Genomic DNA, 22,996 nt, shown 5'->3' with positions numbered 1-22,996 from the left:
AACCTAATGTAGTCACAAGGGCACAAAAATCTAAGCAAATAAATGGAAGTTGTTCTGTACCATCCCCAGAAAAACGAAGGGGACAGGCACTAAATAGACCTCGTAAACAGATTCATCATACACCTAAGCCTCTGGTAAGGAAGGGTACCCAAGAGGTTATAGAACTTACTGCTGAGCCAGCGCCCGAGGCAAGCCATGATACAGCTTCGGTAGATATAGTACCTACATTGATTACATCGACTATAGAACATGGCCTGGAGGAAAGTTTCTGGAATACACTGGAAGCGGTAATTAACGCTCACTTACAACCTGTCATCCACAAACTGACAGTCATTGAAAGCAGGTTATCATATATAATTGATTGATAAAAATTTATAATGCGCAAAACAATAACCCGCAGGTATCAAGGCGCCTAACAATAACATCTAAAAAGGGAACGTATATCATTACACATAGGCTTGCAAGAAGAGGCGGGTTTTAAGGGCACTTCGGAAATTCTGTAAGGAGGGTAGGGACCTAAGATCCAAAGGGAGATCATTCCACCACTTGGGGGCCAGGGTGGAGAAGGCCCTGCCACCCCACTTGGCTCTTCGTATGCGGGGGACTGTGAGGAGCAATTTCCTGGAAGAGCGCAAGTCCCTTCCAGGAAAGTAATGGGAAATGATCGAGCCAATTCCCGTGTCGTGGTTCTTAGCAATGGCTCTATAGGTCATGCATAGGACCTTAAACCGTACTCGATGCTCTACCGGTAGCCAATGCAGCGCTTTCCTAGCCAACGTGGCCGAGGAGCGTCTGGGGACATCCAGAACAAATCTGGCCGCCGCATTCTGGACTACCTGCAAGCGCTGCAGCAGGCTCTTGTTCAGCCCCGCATACAGCGCATTACAGTAGTCCAGTCGTGAGCCAATAAATGCAACAGCTATTTGCTTTCTGGATTGCTGAGAGAGATATTTCCTAATTCTTCGCAGGGTGTGAATTAAACCCCAGCAGGTAGAGATGGTTCTACTAACCTGTCTGCCCATATCCAGGGCAGGGTCTATCATCACCCCAAGATTCTTAGCAGATGTCGTGGGGGAAGGACATTCTCCTAGCGAGTCAGGCCACCAACTGGCTGACCAGATGTTCTCTTTCCCTCCGAACACCATCACCTCAGTCTTCTCCCCATTCAGTTTTAGTGAATTCTGAATCATCCACTGACCAACCGCCTCCATGCAAGATCTAAAGTTGGAGGCAGTTGGCACATCTGAATGGGAAAGCGAGACGAGGATTTGGGTGTCATCTGCATAGGAAACTACCTCCATCCCGAAAGTTCTAATTAGTCTGGCTAGTGGGGTCACCTAGATGTTAAATAGGGTCGGACTAAGAGCCGACCCTTGCGGGACCCCACACAGCACCGGTCGGGATGGAGATAGAAACTCCCCCAGCTTAACTCTTTGTTCCCTTCCGTCAAGGAAGGAAGTCAGAAGATCTAGAGCTGCGTCCTTCACCCCCACTTCCCTCAGACGAGCTGTAAGTACTGAGGGGGAGAGGGTATCGAAGGCCGCAGTTAGATCTAACAGGATCAGGAGGGTGGTCTGGCCCCCATCCACTTTCGTGCGGATCTTACCAAGCACAATAGTGAGGGCCGACTCAGTGCTGTGTTCCCTCCTGAATCCGTGCTGGGAAAAGTCCAGACATCCCGACTCTTCCACGAAGGCAGCGAGATGCTTGTTTAGATGTGCCTCAAGCATCTTCGCAGGGGCTGGAAGCAATGAGATAGGACGGAAGTTTTTTAGGACCTCCGGATCAAGGGAGGCCTTCTTTAGCAGAGGTTTCACTACTGCACTCTTCCATTCCGTGGGGAAGACACCGTCTCTCATAGCTAGATTCATAATTTCCAGCAGAGGCGGTAGGAGGGTTTCCCTACACTGCTTAATGATTTTAAGTGGGCAGGTATCTAAGGGGGAGCCAGATTTGATCTTATTAAGCAAGGTCTCCAGATCTTGTAAGGCCAGAGGGGGGAAAGAGTCCAGGGTGCTCAGAGGGGAGATGTCAAGGGTCGTCATATTCATCTCAACCCGGGCCGGGGGCTCCCTAATAGAAGCTCTTTGTTCCTCAAGAGCCAGATAGATATCCTGTATTTTGGAATGAAAGAAGGAAGCGATTTTGTTACAAAGATCCTGAAAGGGTACAATAGGGTCAGGGGTTTGCAGGTTGACTAAGGAGTCAACAATTCTGAAAAGCTCCTTCGGCGATGAAAGTGAGGTTGTCACGGCCACAAAGTAATCTTGTTTGGCCCGCACAATCTCAGCCTTATATTTCCTGACCAGGAGTTTGTGAGCTTCCTTATTCTTAAGGTCCCAGCCTGAGTGCCAGAGCCTCTCCATCCTCCTCACTTCTTGCCTGAGGAGCCTGAGGGATTCAGAAAACCAAGGGGCAGATGGTCTTTTTCTAGCCCGGCGGCGGGTCTGTGTTGGGGCCAATTCATTCAGGGCCTCAGTAATAACCTGTTCAAAATGACCAACCGCGGTCTGAACACTGTCCATGCCAGTGATAGAAAGACTAACAGCCCATGGTGCAAAGGAATCATTGCTGATATTCCTAAAGTTTCTGGCAGTTTCCACTGAGTGTTTCCCTATTTTACTTCCATCCATCCTATGATATTCCAAGAAGAAAGGGACCGCAAGGTGATCGGACCAAGACAGGTGCATCGGATCCTTGACGGTCAGGCGATGGTCATTAGAAAATATACCATCTAGTGTGTGGCCCGCACGATGGGTAGCCCCGCTGACTCGCTGCGTGAGTCCACAAGACGCCAAGGCCTCCGTAAGATATGAAGTGTCAGAGGAGTCATGCCGTTCTAGATGGTAATTAAAATCGCCTAGGATGGAAAAATTATCTTGACCAAAATAAGGTTCCAAGGACTGGAGGAGATTATGCGTGAAGTCGGTCCTCGGGCCAGGGGGTCGGTACAGCAGAATTCCGTTAAAAAGGGGCATTGCCCTTCCTTTATGGTAAAATGAAAAGCTTGAAAGTTACTGGGAGAGTCGGGTATAGGTATTGTGTGGCATTGCAAGTGGTCTTTAAGAAGGATCGCTATGCCCCCTCCCACTCGTCCCTGTCTGTCCAGTCTGGCCAGGCAGTATCCTTCCGGTACAGCTTCGATCAGATCAGGACCAGATGAGTCTTTAGCCCAAGTTTCAGTGATGAATACTAGGGCAGGTTTTCTGTCTAAGACCATCTCCCTAAACATTATCTTGTTTTTGACAAGGGAGCGGGCGTTGATCAGAATGCCTTCCACTCCCACTGTCCTGAGTCTACTGACAGTGGGGTGGTCAGAAGAAAGGTGACGGGGAATAGGAATAGCAGGCCCACGCGAGTGGTAGCAGCCACATCGTAAAGGAGAGAGAAGTTATAGAGAGTCAACAATCTAGTGTCAGTGTCCCATATGCTGAAGGTAGACCCAGTTTGAATGAGTCCAAGGGAAAAATTAGAAGTGAGGGCGCCCATAATTCCGATTCCTTGGGTAAAAGCATAACACGAGATGGGAACCCAAGGGGGAATTCAAGTGATGCCAGTCCCCAAATAAATGCCCCCCCCCCCCCAACGGAAATAGTTGGCTCGGCCCAGGGTGGTACACAGGTTATAAACCCTCCAAGTATTAAGAAAGTTTTAGGGGTGCAAAACATTCAAAATGAAGGAACACTAAATACGGCCACTGTTGCGGAATGTTATTTATGTCATCTGTCTCACAGTGGCCCAGATTCAATCCTTAATTTGCCCCCACAAACTACACCGTATATTGTTGTTTTAACAAATGTTCGCCCTCTTGCCCCTGGTGAAGGAGAAGACTGTCCCTCTCTGAGGAACAAATCCTTGCATCTTGTAAATGCTACGACTGGTATAAATCATAACTTTTTGTTCTCTGAACTTAAGATGGCATGTAGGGTCAGATGGGTTTAAAAGAAAGAAATGAGGATTTGGGCAAGTATTTATGGATATTTTTGGCTTGTTGGTTGTCCTTTGGATGATGTGAAGAACTGACACCTGTCTATCTTATTTGATCAGCTTGCAACTAAAACTGTTCATGCATTAACACAGATTAATGAAGAAATCACTGCTTCGTGTGCAATCATTTTGCAAAATGGATTGGCTCTCAATATTCATCTCCTGAAGGAAGTGGGTTTCTGCTTTGTAGTGAAAGCAAGGCAGTGTTGTGTTTTATTCCTGATAGTAGGCCTATAACCAATATATTTATAATTCACCTAATATTTCACATGAGGTAAAAACTCTTGAAGAGTTTGGTGATTAGGAAACAGATGATTCATAGTTGTGTCTGATCGGAAATGGAATTAAAACATTGGTGAATTGGTTATGTTGGAGGAGTTATGTTGAAAATACTATCTCCTCTAATTACAATAATTTTGTGTGCAATAGTTTAATACTTATTCTTATGCTCTTTAAGGTAATTTGTGGTAGAAAAAGGTTGAATTATGGGTGCAAGAAAGAAGAGTTTGACAACTAGTAAAAAAAAGAAAGTAAGAATATGAAATAGTAAATATCAAAGCCAAAATCTATGATGAGTTGTTCGTTTGTAGTTGCAGCGGGGGCTTTGCACAAGGACCACGCAACCCAGGAGCCAGCGGGGCTGAGACCCGTGCCGCAGTCCCTCCCCCAGAGCCACCGGGAGGTACTCTGGGGGAGACTGCTCGCGCCTCCCACTTTGCGAGAGACGCTTCGTATGTAGTTGCAGCGGGGCTTTGCACAAGGACCACGCGCCCCAGGAGCCAGCGGGGCTGAGACCCGTGCGGCAGTCCCTCCTCCAGAACCACCGGAAGGTACAAAGACTGCTCGCGACTCCCACTTTGCGGGAGACGCTTCGTTTGTAGTTGCAGCGGGGCTTTGCACCAGGACCACGCGCCCCAGGAGCCAGCAGGCTGAGACTCATGCTGCAGTCCCTCCCCCAGTGCCACCGGGAGGTACAAAGACTGCTCGCGCCTCCCGCTTTGCGGGAGACGCTACGTTTGTAGTTGCAGCGGGGGCTTTGCACAAGGACCACAGCGCCCCAGGAGTCAGCGGGGCTGAGACTCGTGCTGCAGTCCCTCCCCCAGAGCCACCGAGAGGTACAAAGACTGCTCGCGCCTCCCGCTTCCCGGGAGACGCTTCGTTTGTAGTTGCAGCGGGGGCTTTGCACAAGGACCGCACGCCCCAGAAGCCAGCAGGGCTGAGACCCGTGCCGCAGTCCCTCCCCCGTAGCCACCGGGAGGTACAAAGACTGCTCACGCCTCCCGCTTCGCGGGAGACGCTTCGTTTGTAGTTGCAGCGGGGGCATTGCACAAGGACCACGCGCCCCAGTAGCCAGCGGGGCTGACACCCATGCCGCAGCACCTCCCCCAAAGCCACCGGCAGGTACAAAGACTGCTCGCACCTCCCGCTTTGTGGGAGACGCTTCGTTTGTAGTTGCAGCGGGGACTTTGCACAAGGACCACGCACCCCAGGAGTCAGCGGGGCTGAGACCCGTGCTGCAGTCCCTCCCCCAGAGCCACCGGGAGGTACAAAGACTGCTCGCGCCTCCCCCTTTGCGGGAGACGCTTCGCTTGTAGTTGAAGCGGGGGCTTTGCACAAGGACCACGCGCCCCAGGAGCCAGCAGGGCTGAGACCCGTGCCGCAGTCCCTCCCCCAGAATCACTGGAAGGATTTAGCCATCTTCCTTTTCCCGCCCTGCGGGACGCGCACACGGGCGGGCACAGGGGCCGAAGGAGGCCGGGCTGGGCGACGGAATTAACATCTAACCCTTCGGACCACGTAAGACATTGTCTCATTTGCTCAAAGCGGGACTGGAAAATTCTTTGGTACATTACTTGATGTTGGTCGTGTTTGTTGGGCGATATATGTGTATATGTTACCCTTTGTATAGTTATATTTCTTCCTATTTGGCGACAACTAGTGTCTTGTGGGGGCACACTAATAATGGCAAAATCAAAAGATGGTAAAGGGAAAGGGGTAGTAGGTACTTTAGATGCCTTTCTAATAAGAGCTGAATCTGCTATAATACACAAAATTAAGTTAACTGAACGCAGATTGTCCTTAGACTCTCAAATGTTACAGAGCCGATATACCACTACCAGCCCAAATCCACATGAGGTCATGGTTGATGGAGGGCTACAAATAAATGGGTGTCCATTATCGGTGGCCAAATCCCCCACTATCGAGGAAATTCTAAATTCTCCGGTTATTAGCGATAAACCTAATGTAGTCACGAGGGCAAAAAAATCTAAGCAAATAAATGGAAGTTGTTCTGTACCACCCCCAGAAAAACGAAGGGGGCAGGCACTAAATAGACCTCGTAAACAGATTCATCATACACCTAAGCCTCTGGTAAGGAAGGGTACCCAAGAGGTTATAGAACTTACTTCTGAGCCAGCGCCCGAGGCAAGCCATGATACAGCTTCGGTAGATATAGAACCTACATTGATTACATCGACTATAGCACATGGCCTGGAGGAAAGTTTCTGGAATACACTGGAAGCGGTAATTAACGCTCACTTACAACCTGTCATCCACAAACTGACAGTCATTGAAAGCAGGTTATCATATATAGAGAGTCAACAATCTAGTGTCAGTGTCCCATATGCTGAAGGTAGACCCAGTTTGAATGAGTCCAAGGGAAAAATTAGAAGTGAGGGCGCCCATAATTCCGATTCCTTGGGTAAAAGCATAACACGAGATGGGAACCCAAGGGGGAATACAAGTGATGCCAGTCTCCAAATAAATGCCCCCCCCCCCAACGGAAATAGTTGGCTCGACCCAGGGACGGTACACAGGTTATAAACCCTCCAAGTATTAAGAAAGTTTTAGGGGTGCAAAACATTCAAAATGAAGGAACACTAAATACGGCCACTGTTGCGGAATGTTATTTATGTCATCTGTCTCACAGTGGCCCAGATTCAATCCTTAATTTGCCCCCATAAACTACACCGTTTATTGTTGTTTTAACAAATGTTCGCCCTCTTGCCCCTGGTGAAGGAGAAGACTGGCCCTCTCTGAGGAACAAATCCTTGCATCTTGTAAATGCTAAGACTGGTATAAATCATAACTTTTTGTTCTCTGCACTTATGATGGCACGTAGGGTCAGATGGGTTGGACAACTGAGAAGTTATTTGAGGGAGACTATGTGGTATTGACTTTTAGGGGCCCGGGTCTGGTAAGAGCCATAATCGATAGGATGGCCACCAAATTATGGATAAGTCAAGGGTTTTGATACTACCTTTGGGCTTTTTTTATTGCCCCCCCTTTTGGAAACCCAATCCAACAGAAATGGAGCGCCAGATAAGATCAAAACAGCAGCAACAGTTCCCACCATGGTACCATGTAAATCGTTTTGAGCCCCTGAGTAACCTGGCGGAGGTTGATTGACTACACCTAGAGAGTTCAATAAGAAATTATGCTAAAGACACTGTTGTAACTCCAACTTATTGTAGGAACACTAGTGAGCACATACTCCCCGCTGACCCCCTGGGTAATTTCAGCGATCTGCAGTTAACCCATAATAATAATAACAAAACTCAGGGCTCAATAGAAGATACTCAGGGCGATCAGAACACTTTACAAGTCGGACATTTAGTGGAGGACAAGAGGATTCGCAAACATCTAGATCTAATAAATGGCCAACTCGATAGATGTACCCTCCGCCTAATCTCTTGGAATGTGGCTGGCATCTCGCAAAGGTTATCAGATGAGGTGTGGGTATATATCAAATCCTTTGATATTATTTGTCTCCAAGAAACATGGAGCAGAAAGGATCCTCTTCTAGATGGATATAATTCACTAGTTGTCCAGGCTGAACCCTCTCTGTCTGGGAGGGCAAAGGGTGGCTTAATGACTTCAATCTCGGTACGGTATAAGTCACTAAAGATAGATAAAATAATGGCCTCGCCATGGTACCAATTGACCCTGTGTAACTATTTGATTGTTGTACCCCTGCTTTTAATTAACTGGTATTATAATATTTTTGATACGCATACATCGGTTATTATTGATTCTCTGCAGGTAGAAATTGCTAAAGTGTCTGAAAAAAATCTTTCCTTTGTGTATTATGTGGTTGGGGGACTTTAATTGCACTTTATGTCAATATAGCGGGAGCAAGGTTTGTAGGCTACTGGATATTAATGAACAACCCCTGGCACATTTTAAGCATACAATACAGGGTGATGCATTAAATAATATTAACGTGGCAAATGATTTATGTATGCTCGATACACTGACTAACACCCCTGGGTACCTTTTCCAACCTTCCAAGGGGCCAGGGGCAGTATGAGTGTAATTGATTTTATGTTGATTTCCAGCAGATATGCATACCTTGCTGATGACTTCAGGGTAGAACCAAATCCTGCTAGTGATCATAACCCCCTTTTTTATTGTTAAGTACTGTGGTATCTAGGGAAATGTCCAGTGAATATCCAATAAAATATAATTATAATCAAGGGATAAGGTTAAAATGGGATAAGATTGACCCTAAGGCATTGGAGGAAACGATTTTTAAAGCTAATTTATCACAAGTGATGATTTGTTTGACGGTTATCTCTGAGCCTGAATTGATACTACAGAACTTTGAAGTTCTTTGTAAGAGTGTGGCTACAAATTTGCTTAAACCGGCCAGGAAGGGTAGCTCACCTGATATCAAATAGTTCAACGCCGAATGTTCTACAGCCCAAAAAACTTTGAGGAAGGCATTACATGTAGCCCCATGGGATAAAGTAATGGTTACGAAAGCAAGGCAAATCTATAAAAAGGCCATTGAAAAAAGGAAAGTAGAATTGAAAAAAAAGGCTTGGGATGACCTTGAGAAAGCTAGTGACTTGAGAGATAGTAGAATATTTTGGGAGGTTTTAAATCGCCCGCTTTTCGGTAATGATAGTAGGAGCATGGTGACGCACATAACTGGGTAGGTCTGGGAGTCCCATTACTCAAAGATATTTAACGCAAAGGGTATTACATTATCAGATGAACATGAGGACGATGATCCTTTTAATATCCAGACTGCACAACAGCTTTGTCTATCGCTTTTGATGGGTGAAGTGGAGGAGGCTTTGAGAAAAGGTATCCCCCTCAAGGCACCATGACTGATGCTGTACCCCTGGATTTATTTGAAAATAATCCCCAAATCTGGGCACCCCGGCTACTTAATGTCTTTAAGGCGACAATTGTGGGACATATACCATCCTCATGGAAAGAGGCGGTAGTTGTGACTATTTTCAAAAAAAGGAAATAGAAGCGATCCCTGTTGTTATAGGCCAATCTCTTTAATAGATGCCTCTTGTAAACTTTTAGGGAGAGTAATATTAGTACGCCTGGAGACATGGGCGAACGCCTCAGGCATTATTGTGAATAGCCAATATGGCTTTAGGAGAGACAGGGGGCCCCGGAACAGTGCCTCAACATGGCCATGATTATGGGTAAGTACATAAAGGCGAAGGGCGTCCCAATTCACTTTGCCTTTATGGACTTATCCAGTGCATTTGACACTGTGTGCCGGGGAAAACTGTGGTCACTGATGGAGACTATGGGATTCGAGGAGTCGCTTGTCATTTTGTTGCACAGATTGCATGCTGTTACATCTATAGCCATTCGATATGGTCCAGGTGGTGAAAAAACCGGGCCCATTGCCTCAAGTGAAGGGGTCCGTCAGGGTTGTATTTTGGCCCCTTTTTTGTTTTTAGTATATACAAATGGTTTGCAACATTTTTTATTGCAACAAGGTTTAGATTTTCCTAAAATAAATGGCAAATATATACCCTTATTGTGTTATGCAGACGATACTGTGTTGATGACCCTAACAGAAAGTAGTATACAAAAATGTCTGAATGCTTTTAATGGGTTTATGTTAGGATTAGATCTTAAGGTTAATTTTATCAAATCATTCACAATGGCTTGTGGCTGAAATAGAACTAAAACTTGTAAATATATTGTTGATCACATGGTCATCGAGAAAGTCCCAAATTTCAACTACTTAGGAAATCTTTTCAATAAAACACCGAATTGGGACCATTTGATAACAACCCGCCTTCAAAAGACAAGTAGATCGATAGAGGGCCTTTTTCGTTTCGCCAGTAAACTGGGTCAAAAACCAATAGCGGAGCCAGTAGCGACTCACGGGGCAGGGGTATGGGGATACCACAAAAGTGTGCAAATACAAATCATTGAGAACACATTTTTAAAACGTCTTTTGTCTATTCCAAATAGTTCTCCAAATACCTTCTGTCATTCCGAGGTGGGTTTAGACTTCGCGAGTGATAGAATCCATGTGTCCCCCCTGCTTCTTTGGGTGAAAATATGGACCTCAGAAGATTTGCTGTTTTCAAAAGAAATCTTAAAAGATTATATGAATCTCGATAAGGCTATGATGATACCATGGTTACATTATGTGAAGGAAACCTTTTATAAAATAGGCCTGGAAAATGTTTATGAAAATCCTGATTCTATTAAACTGGACATGAAGATGGTCATCAAGAATGCATATTATACTGCCTTAGGCTTGTCCAGACAAGATAAACACACATCAGACCAAGTAGTCACACTACAGCAACAGTTTTATTTGTCTTTTACAACACATACACAATGGCGTTTTTATCTGACGAGACTTCGGTTGAATACACTGCACTTTCTAGTGGCCTTCCCTAAACAAGGGGGTTGGTGTGAGAGGCTACCCTCTTGTTCATGCAATAATGTAGCTCAACAAGGCACAGTGCACTTTGTGATTTTCTGTTCACTCTACAAAGTCCCAAGAGAGCGTTTTATTAAACCTCTCTTGAGGGATATTCGACCATGCACATATAAGGAAGGTTTTGAATATTTGAGATCGTTATCAACTGCTGCTATATGTAGTTCTATGCTTAGTTTTATCAGATCTGCTTTTTTAATTAGGAATCGCTATGAACTATGAATAAGTTATATTGATTTTATATTTTTGATATGATATATTGTGTTTTGCCTCTAAACCTTTGAATATGAAATACCCTTTGTGATTTGTATATATGAATTTTCTTTTAAATTGTATACTTTTATGATTCTTCTCTGAATCGAATAAAGTTATTTGAATGAATGATGAGTTGTGGAAATTGGAGAATTGCAAAGGAAAAAGTCAAAGAGCGGATTATGAAATGTATGTATAGGGTGGTTTTTTGATGATTTAATCATCAGATGGGTGAAATATGTGCACAAATTATAAAATTAATAATTTCGTGTTTTATTAACCTGAGAAAGATACTAATGTTGTGTTGGTACTGTAAAGATTATAACGGTGTTCTCAAATTGACATGACTAGGTCAACTGAAGATTTCAAATTACACTTTCAAAATGTGCTTGATGTTTAGAACTTGTTTTCTTTTCCTCTGCCCATATACTGAAGAGCTTTAAATGTGCCCGACAGTAACTCATTAAATGTGTGAAATTCAATTAGCTTTGTTGTCCTGCTTGCACTATAATGTTTTACGTGTATTACTTTCTGTTTGTGAAGGAAAAGTCCAAATGTATACATCTAAAGGCCATTTCCGGTGCCTGAGGGGAGGTGTTTAAATTTTTGATTGTGCTTTTGTTTTCTGTGCAGAACATATTGTAGAGTTATTCATAGATGTAGAGCAAAAGTCAATTTACCATGTGTTGTGTCTTTTTGTTTAACTACTGCATTGAACCACACTGACCATACAATTCTCTTTGTCTAAAGCATAATAAAAAGACTCAATCTTGGAAAGTGAGCCACATTAGAGGTTTTAATGACTAGGGGTTGCATCCCTGACCCTTAGAGAAAAGACTCCAAGAAAGTCGGTTAATTGACCTGAACTAATTTCTGTTTTTCATCTCTCCTGCTAAACTGAGCAGCTGTTATGACATATTACTTCTTGACTTTTATGGTCCTTGCTCTAGGCCTTGTTCAGCACTGGTATTTGACTAGATTAATGTTTAGCTTCCACTGCCAATGCTGATTCTTATTATTTGCATTATTTGGTATTTGATTGATTGGCTAACCAATAGTTCTTGCCTTTGGCAATGATTCGTACATTTGAATACATCTCCATAGTTTGAACTCTGATTCATGTGAATTTTCGTGTGTGTATTTTTCTATGTGGATTCTCTAGGTTTTCATACAATATTGTATCTGTGATGAGGGCTCTCATCCTTTGGGGCTCACACATAGCCCTGAATCATCAATTGCCACTTAATGTTAAAAAGTGCCAACACCTTCCAGGGTTTTTTATTTAGTTGGATGGGGATTTGGGTTTCATTGATATGCATAATCATCATGCATTTGGAAGTTTGCCTAACTCTGTTCTGAAGCCAGAGCCAGATGAGTCATGTAGCCTAACGGCTCGGGCACAGGACCTCGGACTTGAGGAACTGGGTTCGAGTCTTGGTAATGACGCTAAAATATTCTGGGTAATTCATTTTATCTCCCCGCGCCTAACATAAATGAATGTGTGTCCTCATGTAATGTAACTGGTGCTATGTAAAGCGCTCTGATACCCGATTCGGGTCAAGTTCGCGCTATATAAAACTCTGCAAAAAAATAAGGTGAGTTACAGATAATCTCTTTATGGATGATTACCTTGATCCCATACACTCTTGCCAGCTTTGATGGAGCGATAAGGGACTGAACACTCTCCAGGGTGATAACAGTGATAAGATATTTCCCTGCCACCACTTGAGGCTTGTTGAGATAGTTTAATATGTCCCACCTTGTCACATATTCCTTAGAGGCTCAGAAGTAGAAAGATTGCTCACTAGTTGTTATCATTTGAGGTGAGTATCTCCTCTCTTACTGGGCCTTAGGAAACACCAGGCAAGCTATCTATTTACCTATAGCATTACGTATGTTGCCCAAACTGTTTGTTTCTTTTGTGTAAACTAGTCTTCTTACTCAGCCTTCACCAGGCTGCCATGAACTCCTGGTTCAGCAGCCTGGGCCTCCAGTCAATACACCTAGACACCTAGATGCCTGGTAACTGGGGTTATTTTTTTAATGTTTTCTCATAGGTGATCAGACAACTTGTCACTATTCTCACAGGGCCTCAATATTATTACATTGCCAAATACTAGCCAAGTCTGCACTTATGCACTTGAATCCAAAGTGATAGCTTTGTATGGTGCCCAGGCTTACTTGTGGTGATGGTTTATATTTGGGTTCAGATGAAGTGTCAAATGGCAATCACACAATACAATTCTTTCAGGCAATCAAAATAAGCGAGCCTTTTGGAATCTTTTGAAATGGGGGTAGTATTGAGATGACGGACATGTTTTTTTCCCCCTGTCCTATGATTACCCTGCCCTGCTACTTCACAGATACATCCGGTGACATTAGGTTGCGCCCTGATGTGGATAGGTTGGTCAAGCCCTGCAACGTGGCTCCCCATAGGTCTTCATAAAAACCTTTGAGTATCCGTTAATACTGGTAGGCGAAGGCTAAAACCTTCAGATGCCTACATATCCAGTATGCTGAGGCAGTGTGTGGATATCTCTAGGGTAGAATGGAGCTAGTTGGGTGGAGAATGAGGACAAAACTGAAAAAGAAATTATTTTTCAGTGACAGTTGTAGTATTTGGTTGTCTTACTCTTACATGCATCGTCCATTTTCCTGTGGTAAATATGATGTATGTGGAATTCTTGGCTCCAGAGTCAGTCTACAAAAACCATTTGATAACAGGCTGAGCAAATAGCAACATAGCTTAGACCTTGCACTTTTTGCAGTAAACCTGCTGGAGGTGACTTTATCTGTGTGAACATTGATTGTGTATTATTTCCTACAAGTGATGTTGGATGAGAACAGTTATAGCAAAGGCTTTTTTTTTTTACAGTTTTAACTCCTACGATGTATCTTTCAAGAAGGAATGTGTACAACAATCAGAAAAAATACACATCCCACAAGTACCAATTTTATCATCTAGCAGTGAAGAAACGCTTTTGCAACAGCAACAAAGAAACTGCAGCCTTTGAGTGAGCATTTGCATGAAGAAATAATATGAAGGTTGGAAGCTTCTGTCCAAGAAGTAGTTTTAAAAAATCAAAATCTATGGGGGATATTCTCAAGAACTTGTGATATTTATTGGCAACCTAGGTTAACGCAATATTACATAACGTGGTCTATTACAGGAAACTAACACTGTGTTAACGGCGTACGGCAACAGGCGTTAGTTTCCCAATAACATGTCAAATGTCCACGTTAAAATTACTGGGACGCCCCAAAAAAAAAACATGAAAAAAGTGGTGATGGGCCCAACAGCGATAAAAATATCAGCGATAAGCAGCGCCAGGCTTGCTATTCAGGCGGGGAAAATCACCATAAAAGCTGCAAATAAAACAACAGCCAAACAACTGAGAAGCACCATGAAGGAAGCTGGAGCAACTACAGAGGCCAACCAGAACCCCACAAACCCACCGGAGAACCAGCCAGGTACCTCGGGGAGGGAGATGAACAAGGAGAAGAAGAAGATGAACCCGCAATTTGGTCCGCAGGAAATCAAGAGCCTGATTACGGAGGTGATAGAACACCACCAACAACTGTTCATCACCTCTACTGTGTCATTGGCAACTAAAGATGCAATATGGCAGTACATCTTGCCCAAGGTGAATGCAGTCAGAGTGAAGTACCAAGAAGCGCTGAAATGAAGTGAAGTGCAAAACCAAGCTAAAACTCGCCAACAACTGGAAAGCAGCAATGCAGGCTGGAGGTGGGAGTCCAGCGCCACAGCAGGAGCTGGATGAGATGGAGAAAATGGTGTCCACAGTCATCAGTGGGGAGACAGTGGCAGGAGTTGTGGTACCAGACACTGCAGAACAGGACCTGACCCAACAGCAACAGGGTGAGTAATGACCAGAGACTGGATGGACGGGGGGAGATGGGCACAATTGCACACATGCACAATTAAATATAGCACAGTGCACACCCACAATGACTCTGGATCATGTCCCTCATCTCATTGGCATACTGCAGCACACAAAGAAACAGCAAGTGGGCCCCCGTCGACAATGTGCCCAGAGGGGGCCCTCCCCACACATCACTAATCTCACAACAAACCCATGCACATGTGCTTAACCCAGCAAAGCTGCAGATCCATGAGCCACACTGACAATGCAAGTGACACTACATGACAATTAGCATGGCTGCAGTCAAATTATCATGACATGGTGCAGGCCACTACACTGAGGTGACTGAGTGTGGCCCACATCCGTAAAGAAGCACGTCTCACTCTAAAACATCGACGTGCACAAACAACCCCTGACGTCATCCCCCTTACGTCCATGTTGCTAATGTTGTGGGACTTGAGTCACAAGGTGCATCTCTGCATCAGGGTGGTTCATATTTGACCCCAAATGACACCTGAAATTTCATATTTGACCCCAAATGACACCCTGTTTTTTTTAACACCAATGACAGCCTTCATGTCATGTTTTTGTACACATGTGATACACTGATGAGTGGTATTACGTACTACATTTGACACGCTGAAATGGCATTTCGAATACGTGACACCCTAAACAGCCTCTCTGTATAGAGGTGACATACCGTGAGATTGTTGGCACTGAATGTTGCACTTACACTTGTCAGAGTGATGTTTTAATGAAGAGAACTCACATGCACACAGGGAATGTGTGCTGCAATGAATGTATTTGCACATGCTGTTCATGTGGTCATTTTGTACTGTTCCATGATTGCTAAGGACAGTTACAATGTGACGTGCTCATACATAGTAATTGTTAATGATTGTGTTCCTTCGAGCTATTCCTGCTGCAGCTGCAGTGGGGTGTGGTCCACCTGCCTCATCTTCCTCATCATCGCCCGGTGCATCTGGCACTTGGATCCATGGGGCATTGGTGCGTACACATATGTTGTGCAATACACAACATGCAATGATCATCTTGCACACTATTTCTGGGCTGTACAGGAGTCTTCTACCTGTTATGTCCAGGCACCTGAAACGTGGCTTTAACATGCCAAATGTGCGCTCAACAATGTCCCTGGTGCGTTTGTGGGCAACATTGTACTGCCTCTGGGCCGGGGAGTTCGGGGCTCGGAGAGGGCTGTCATCATACACCAGTAGAGTGCATATCCTTGATCACCTGTGAGAGGCAAGTGAGATTAGTGTAAATTGGTGGTTCTGTATGCTGTGTTTGCAGACTTACAAGTTTTGTGGCATGTGATTTGTGCGACTTTGGGATTGATGTTGGCCATTGTATGTACTTTATGTGGAATTCTTCGGAATTCTAAATCATAATAAATACTAATTGATTGATTGATGTATTGCTTCTGGCAAATGTGCAGGATCAATGTGTGTTACGTAGCCTCAAAGCTGCTCCTCCCTCCCCCGAGCCTATTTACTTGTGTGCGCTGCACGGTTGCAGCACTCCTACAGCACACCATTGCCATGCCTGTGTGCGCATGTCCTCAAGCTTGACAACAACACTGTAATGTTGGCCATTGAAGATGGGCGACCACGTGTGTGTAGGCCTATGGTAAGGATAGGATGGACACAGATGTAGAGTTCAGGCCTGGCTGAACTTGCACTGCGATTGAGGCTAGGCCTTTGGCTTATGCTGCGGCAATGAAAATACACACACAACCATTGGCATGTATGAGCCAAGACCTCGAGCGGTAGGCAAGCCCGCCCTCCGGTTGCATGCTACATTGCAACATTGTCGATTAAGGGCCGGGTGGCGCCCACACTATAACAGAGACACAAGCTATACTTACTTTTGTGGCCAGCCCAGAACTGGACCATGCCCTGAGACAGAACTGAACCACGCCCAGAGCCCCGGGTAATTTCTTCACACTCCTCACACGCCTACGTGTGGGCTGACGCAACAGCGCTGGGATGTCGTGTTTTTCAGAGTATGTCTCCTGACGTTTTAGCGGCCTGCCTGGGACAGGGGTGGCCCAGTGACTATGAAGGGCTCCAGTGGCATTACCGAGGACATGCTGTTGGTTGCTGGAGGCGGACTTGTGGGGTAGCCCCATGGGACGATGAGTTGTGGTGCACTGAGGTAGCCCCACCAAAGAGCTGAGCGGGTGTGCTGCCTGCGATGATGCAGTGTCCTGCAGGCTGGACGATGACTTCCGGTGCACTGAGGTAGGCCCACCTAAAGAGCTGAGCGGGTGTGCTGCCTGCGATGATGCAGTAGGCCTGGAGGTCCGGACTGGATTTGATTTGATCGGCCGAAGAGGCTGCCAAGCTCGTGGGCCTCAGGCTTGAAGATTGCACTGGCATGTGGTGAGCCCTCTTGGATGCACGTCGGTGGTGGCAGGTGAGCAGTGAGGTCTGGGTGTGCAGGGATGGGCAATCACCGCTGGGCGCCGGATGGTTCTGGGAACCAGCGGCCTGGGGTGCAGCAGGTGCACAGGATCGCGCAGGCACCACCTGTCACGGCGGCAGCATTGTGGCAGTGTGAGGGGCACTGCCCTGGCAGACATGCCCCTGCAGGCGATGACAAACTGTGCGCTGGGTGGGTTGTGATGTAGCCACCTCGTGGCCGGTGTAGATTTGTCCGTTGAAGGTGGTCGGCCACATGTTTGTAGGCCTATGGTCAGGATATGGCGGACACCGAGACACATGCAGTAGTTACTTTGGTGGCCCCGGGCTATTTATTCACACTTCTACGCTGAACTGGCGTACACTGGCCCAGCCCACTATGCTTTTGATTACTGAGGGGGGGGCGACATGGCTACATGTCCAAGGTCTTCCCCACAGCCTGAGGTAACATGGTTGCGTCCACTGTCCACAACACTACAAACACCAGCAGTATATGTCCACATGGACATGTCTCTGCTCTGCATACTCAAGACTGTCCAGCACTTCACCGCCACACTTGGAATTGTGTACATTCTTATTCATGGGTCACTTGCCTCTTTCGCACATTCTTGGTTTCCACCTCTCCCCACATTCTGCAATTGTGTGGCAGAGGGGCTATGACTTTGTGGATGGTTTGTCTATATGTCTGGCCCCTGTTACCACAGTTACTTGTGTTGTCATGTCTGGTAGGTGGGCATGTTGTATGTGATTTTGTTACGTGTGCATTCCCACTGTTGTGAGTTGTATGATTGTGGAGTTGAGGTTTGTGGTGTGTTCCGTTGGTACTTACCAATGAGCAGTGCATTTCCATAGGTGCCATCCTGAAAGCGCTGGTTGATGATGGACTGTCGGAAGATGTAGGAATCATGCACACTGCCTGGGAAGTTGGCGACAACATTGGTGAACAGTCCACGGTGGTCCACTATTGCCTGCACATTGATGGAATGCATGTGCTTTCTGTTGCGGTAATTGTGTGCAGTGTTGACAGGGTTCACAAGTAGGACATGTGTGCGGTCAATTGCCCCCAACACGTGCGGGAAGCGAGCTATGGCGTAGAACCCTTGCTTGGTCTCCAGCTGTTCCTGCGCAGTGTGGGGAAAGTGAAGGTGCTGGGGTATCAAGCTGATGACGGCATCCAAGACAGGTGTGAGTAATTTTGATAGAGCAGGCTGTGAGACTCCTCCGACTCTGGCAGTTGTTGGTTGGAAGGTAGCAGAGACTAACAAGTGCAGCACAGCCAGCAGCTTTGTCTGCGGAGGGATGTTGTTTGTCCGCTGTGTTGGTATCGTCAGCCTGTGGGCAATGTGGGTCAGGATGTGGAGGATGGTTGTCCTTTTGAGACTGTAGTGGGCAATTACATTCTCTGGTATTAAATCTCTGAGGCTGGTGTGTTTTCGGAAGGTCCGCTGTCTTGTTCTGCTCTGCCTCAGTGGTAGTCCAGTGGAGGGGTGGTCCTGGGGGTGGGGGTGGTCCTGGGGGTGGTGGTGGTGGGTGTTGTGGCCCTCTTGGGTCTCCAAGCTGCATGATTATTAGCTCCATGGCATCTGTTGGTCTTCAGATGTGGCTCTGGGCTGGGTTCCCTTTCTACTGCAGGTTTTTGTCCTACTTAAGACCAGAAAAAAGCAGGTCTTAAGTCCCTGCTACTAATGTGCCTTATCGCCTGTTTTTGGACTGCATAACCGATCTGTCTGGTCGTTGAGAATATTGCGAAGTGCTGTTATCATGAGTTTTTGGACGGGATCACCTGCTCTGCATATGATTAGCGTTAGTTATTGCTGTCAGCCTTGGCGATGTTTTTAGCGGCAACTATCACAGGTAAACTGACAATGTCGGCTGTTAGCGCAGGCTTGTGAATAGGGTGATAAATCTATCGCCACTTTCATGGCGGAAAAGTGCTCCTAAATCGGCGATTAGTTCTTGAGAATATGCCTCAATATGTTGATGGGGATGCTGTACAATACTGCTACTCAGGTACCTATTACGATTTGAGTGGAGCAAAATTTCCATGTAGAATTCCGTTACTACCAAGTATAAATGGTTTAGTTTTCAGGCATATGAATTTTCAAGGTGTAGGAACACAGGACAAGATTTTACTGACCAGAAAGAATTAGAGCCAATAAAACTTGTATTGGAAATGAGATGCATTGCAGCCTGGCCTTGAACCCCAGTTCCCGTCTTAACCCCACAAAAGCACGGGAGAGAGTCCAGTGCTTCCTCTTCCAGGCAACAATCTCCCCTTCTACAAATTCACACAACCCCCTCCTTTTCACCCTGTACTGGCTACTTCGAAGATACCTCCCACCTGCGCCAAGCAGGTGGTAAATGTCTGCATTTAATTCCACGGGATTGTGGACTCTGTGTGGAATTCCACCAGGTAAAACTGGGTTCACACCGTTTTTCCCCATCCCATGTGGTTTTGCTTGTAATAGGTAGTTACCAACCAGAAACAAAAATTCTAGCACCCCAGCATCTCTGCACATATGTCTGCCTCGATGTTTTGAGTTATAAATAGATGCAATGTAGGATTTCTGTTGTTTCATCTGGAGTGTAGCCTACCCGGCAAATATTCCTTATGTTACTTTCTACATCATCTGCCTACCTTTTGGAGCAAGACCAAGTGAGAAGGGTGTGGTGACAAGAAAACATATTGTTGGACCTTAAAAGCTTTGGTTTGATCTTCCCCCAAACCGTTTATCACCTCCTATTTGCTAAAATTCATTTTTTGTTGACTTTAGTACTCTGTGCACTTTACCCCAGTTAACCAGTGCTAAAGTGCTTCTGCTAACTCCTTCAGACATAGTAGAATTGGCTTATAACTGATTGGCACATTTAGTTCACTTATACGTCCCTAGTAAAATAGAAACATGTATACCAAGGGCCTGGAAATTAAATGCTACAGTGGACCTCCAGCACATATTGTGCCACCCTTTAAAATATGTCTCAGACCTGCCATTGCTGCTTGGGTGCAGTTTAAAACTGACATCTACATCTCTTGGGTTTAGCAGGACAATCCCGCAAGAAATGTCCCTGCTTCCCACATTATAAACATAACTTCTTCTTGTCTCTAAGTCTTAGATGCTCTTCCTCAGATAAAGGGCCCCTAATGCTCCCTATTTGCATTGGTTCGTTTTGTTTTGGAGTCTTTTCGAAGTCTGTTTGTTTCTCTTTATAAAATAGGACTCTAGGCTCAGAACGCCTTTTCTCTCTGCATCTTTCGCTTAATCTATGATCGAATTTAAGTACTAAATCGATAAGAGCATTACAAGAACCGGTAGACTCTACTACTTGAGCTAACATATCTTTTAGGTCATCCTTCAGTCCTCTGTAAAATAGAGCACTACGTTTGGCCGCAGGCTAACCTGCTTCTGCAACCAGTCTATTAGAACTGGATATATAAGTCATGAGGTCTTTGCTACCTTGTTTTAGGTTTAAAAATTCTGTGTCCACAGATTGCATGAAGGATTGTTGGTCTAAAAGTCTTCTTAAATCATCCTTAAAATTAGTGTAGTTATCTAGTATAGGGAAATTACGTTCTACTAGCGGAATGGGCCATGTAGCAGCCATGCCCCCAAATAGGATAAAACAATTGCAACCTTACCCTGCTCTGTGGGAAACCCCAAAGCTTTGCACATAGAATGCAACTTGCATTGATTTATGGACATGGCAAATGTTGTGGGGTCTCCCATGATCTCATGAAACATTCAGGTGTTTTTAATGGAATTGCTAGGGAGGTAGTGACATGGATCGTTGGATTGCCTGCCCCGGAGGTGGAGGCCGGAGAACATAACCCAGCAGCTCCCTAAATTGTCCCTGTAAATACATTAAAGATACGACTCTGCAGTAGAGTGTTTACCCTCAATGTATGGACTTATGTTTCCTTCTGTAAATGCCCTGTCATATGGGCTAGATCTTTTATAGAGTGAGCTCATGCTTTTCTATATCACTCTGGTGGAAAATAAACGTGAACTTTGTGATCTGTCAAATATCACCTGTTTTTCCACTGGAGCAATAAGAAAAGCGAAACAAGGTCCCAAGTTCCTCAAATCACCAAGACTGCCTAAAAATATCAAAGCAAGTTGTGAGAAAAGGGGGGGTTAGAGGAAGGGAAAAGAAAAAACACTTGTCCCTCGGAGTCAGCGCAGGGAGACAAATAGTGCCCTGAAGTGTCTTTATTTTTTCTTGTAATATATCCCCTCATCGGATTAAAAAATTAACTGCATACCCAGGAATGATATACAATCTATATATATTCTGTAGAATGCTTTAAAAGCCCTTAGATATCGCAAAGATTAATAGGCTGAGTGGATACAATAACTTTGTGTAAAAACATTCTAAAAACAAAAATAGTAACACAAAAAATGTGTAGGTGCTTCATCATCTCAATCCTATAATGTTTGTACGGTAGCACTTAAGATGTTTTCCTTTCTTTCCGTTTTAGGACCATAAAGCCAGTACCAGAAAAGAAAGAAATCTCCACATGCTAGGAGCCCCAGTCGGATAAGCATTGTTTCGTTGCAATAGCGCGTTGCTGCCTTTAGATTGCTGATGTCGTTTTCTTTCTTTTTATCTGTCTGTGTGCAGGAGTACCCAGAAATGGAGAAATGTCACTGAGGTGGCAGAAAACGCTCCAGCTGGAATGAGATACAATGAACTGCTGCACAGCAGCCTGTCAGAATGGACAAAGCAATGCAACTGAACCCGGAAGCAAAGGTAGGTCAAGAGATAAAGGATCCACGCGTCAACTTGAACGCAAAGCGCTCTACCGTCCATGCATGCCCCCTTTATGCTTGCCTTGCACGGCCCCTGCAACAGATCCAATTAGGAGCAGAGCAGGCCCAACATGGGTTTGACCCCCAGAAGGACTGCCTTGTACTTTAGACAACTTCACTGATGATTGAGGCCTGCTTTGCACCCTGCCTTGTACCATCAGAGGACTGTCCTACTGAGTGAGGCCTGTCTTGCTGCTTGATCCCAGGACTACCAGACTGATTCCAAGTGCTAGTTGGCTGGCCTCCTTTTCTGAGTGACAGGGACACAAATAGCTCCAACTACCTTGCACCTACACCTAGACCCTGCCTGAAATGCGTTCTGTTCTTCAGGTGGTGACCACTCTATCCTGGACCCTTGGAAGTGGCGCCAAAAGTGCCCAACAAGCCAAAAACAGAATCTTGGGACTTTGAAACCTTTTCCACAATACGTACCCTGAGAAGCGACAGAAGATTAAAACCTACTTGCTGATCAGTTCATCCACGGTGCATTGCCAGTCCTCATGACTATTCTGCAGCTGCCTCTACGTTTTTTCTGCAGCAACAAATCCTGCCTAGTGGCTCCTCAAGGGGCCAACCCCACAGTGGTGGTACTGTGTTCCGAGTTGGGTGGTCAGACATCCATAGGACCGAAACAACCACAGGGTATCCGCGATCTCGCTGGTGGCGCAGTGGTTTGGGGCAGCAATATGCTGGCAGTGCTGCTGCGGCACGGCCAAGCTTACTGTGAGTTTCCAGACCTCCATAGTTTTCATTGTAGTGAGGCCGCCATGAAACGTGCGGCAGTCATGAAGGGGACCCTACTCTGCCCTTTGCCCATGTGCATGGGGGTGCATGCAGGGCGGCACATATTTTGCCCCCCCTGTCTGTATGCACCCATGTTCCTGCACGACACAGTCTGCCCTAGTCTTCTAG

The sequence above is a fragment of the Lissotriton helveticus genome, chromosome 5_1, assembly GCF_964261635.1.
Source record: "Lissotriton helveticus chromosome 5_1, aLisHel1.1, whole genome shotgun sequence".
Taxonomy (NCBI): domain Eukaryota; kingdom Metazoa; phylum Chordata; class Amphibia; order Caudata; family Salamandridae; genus Lissotriton; species Lissotriton helveticus.
Note: the sequence above shows the minus strand (reverse complement) of the source record.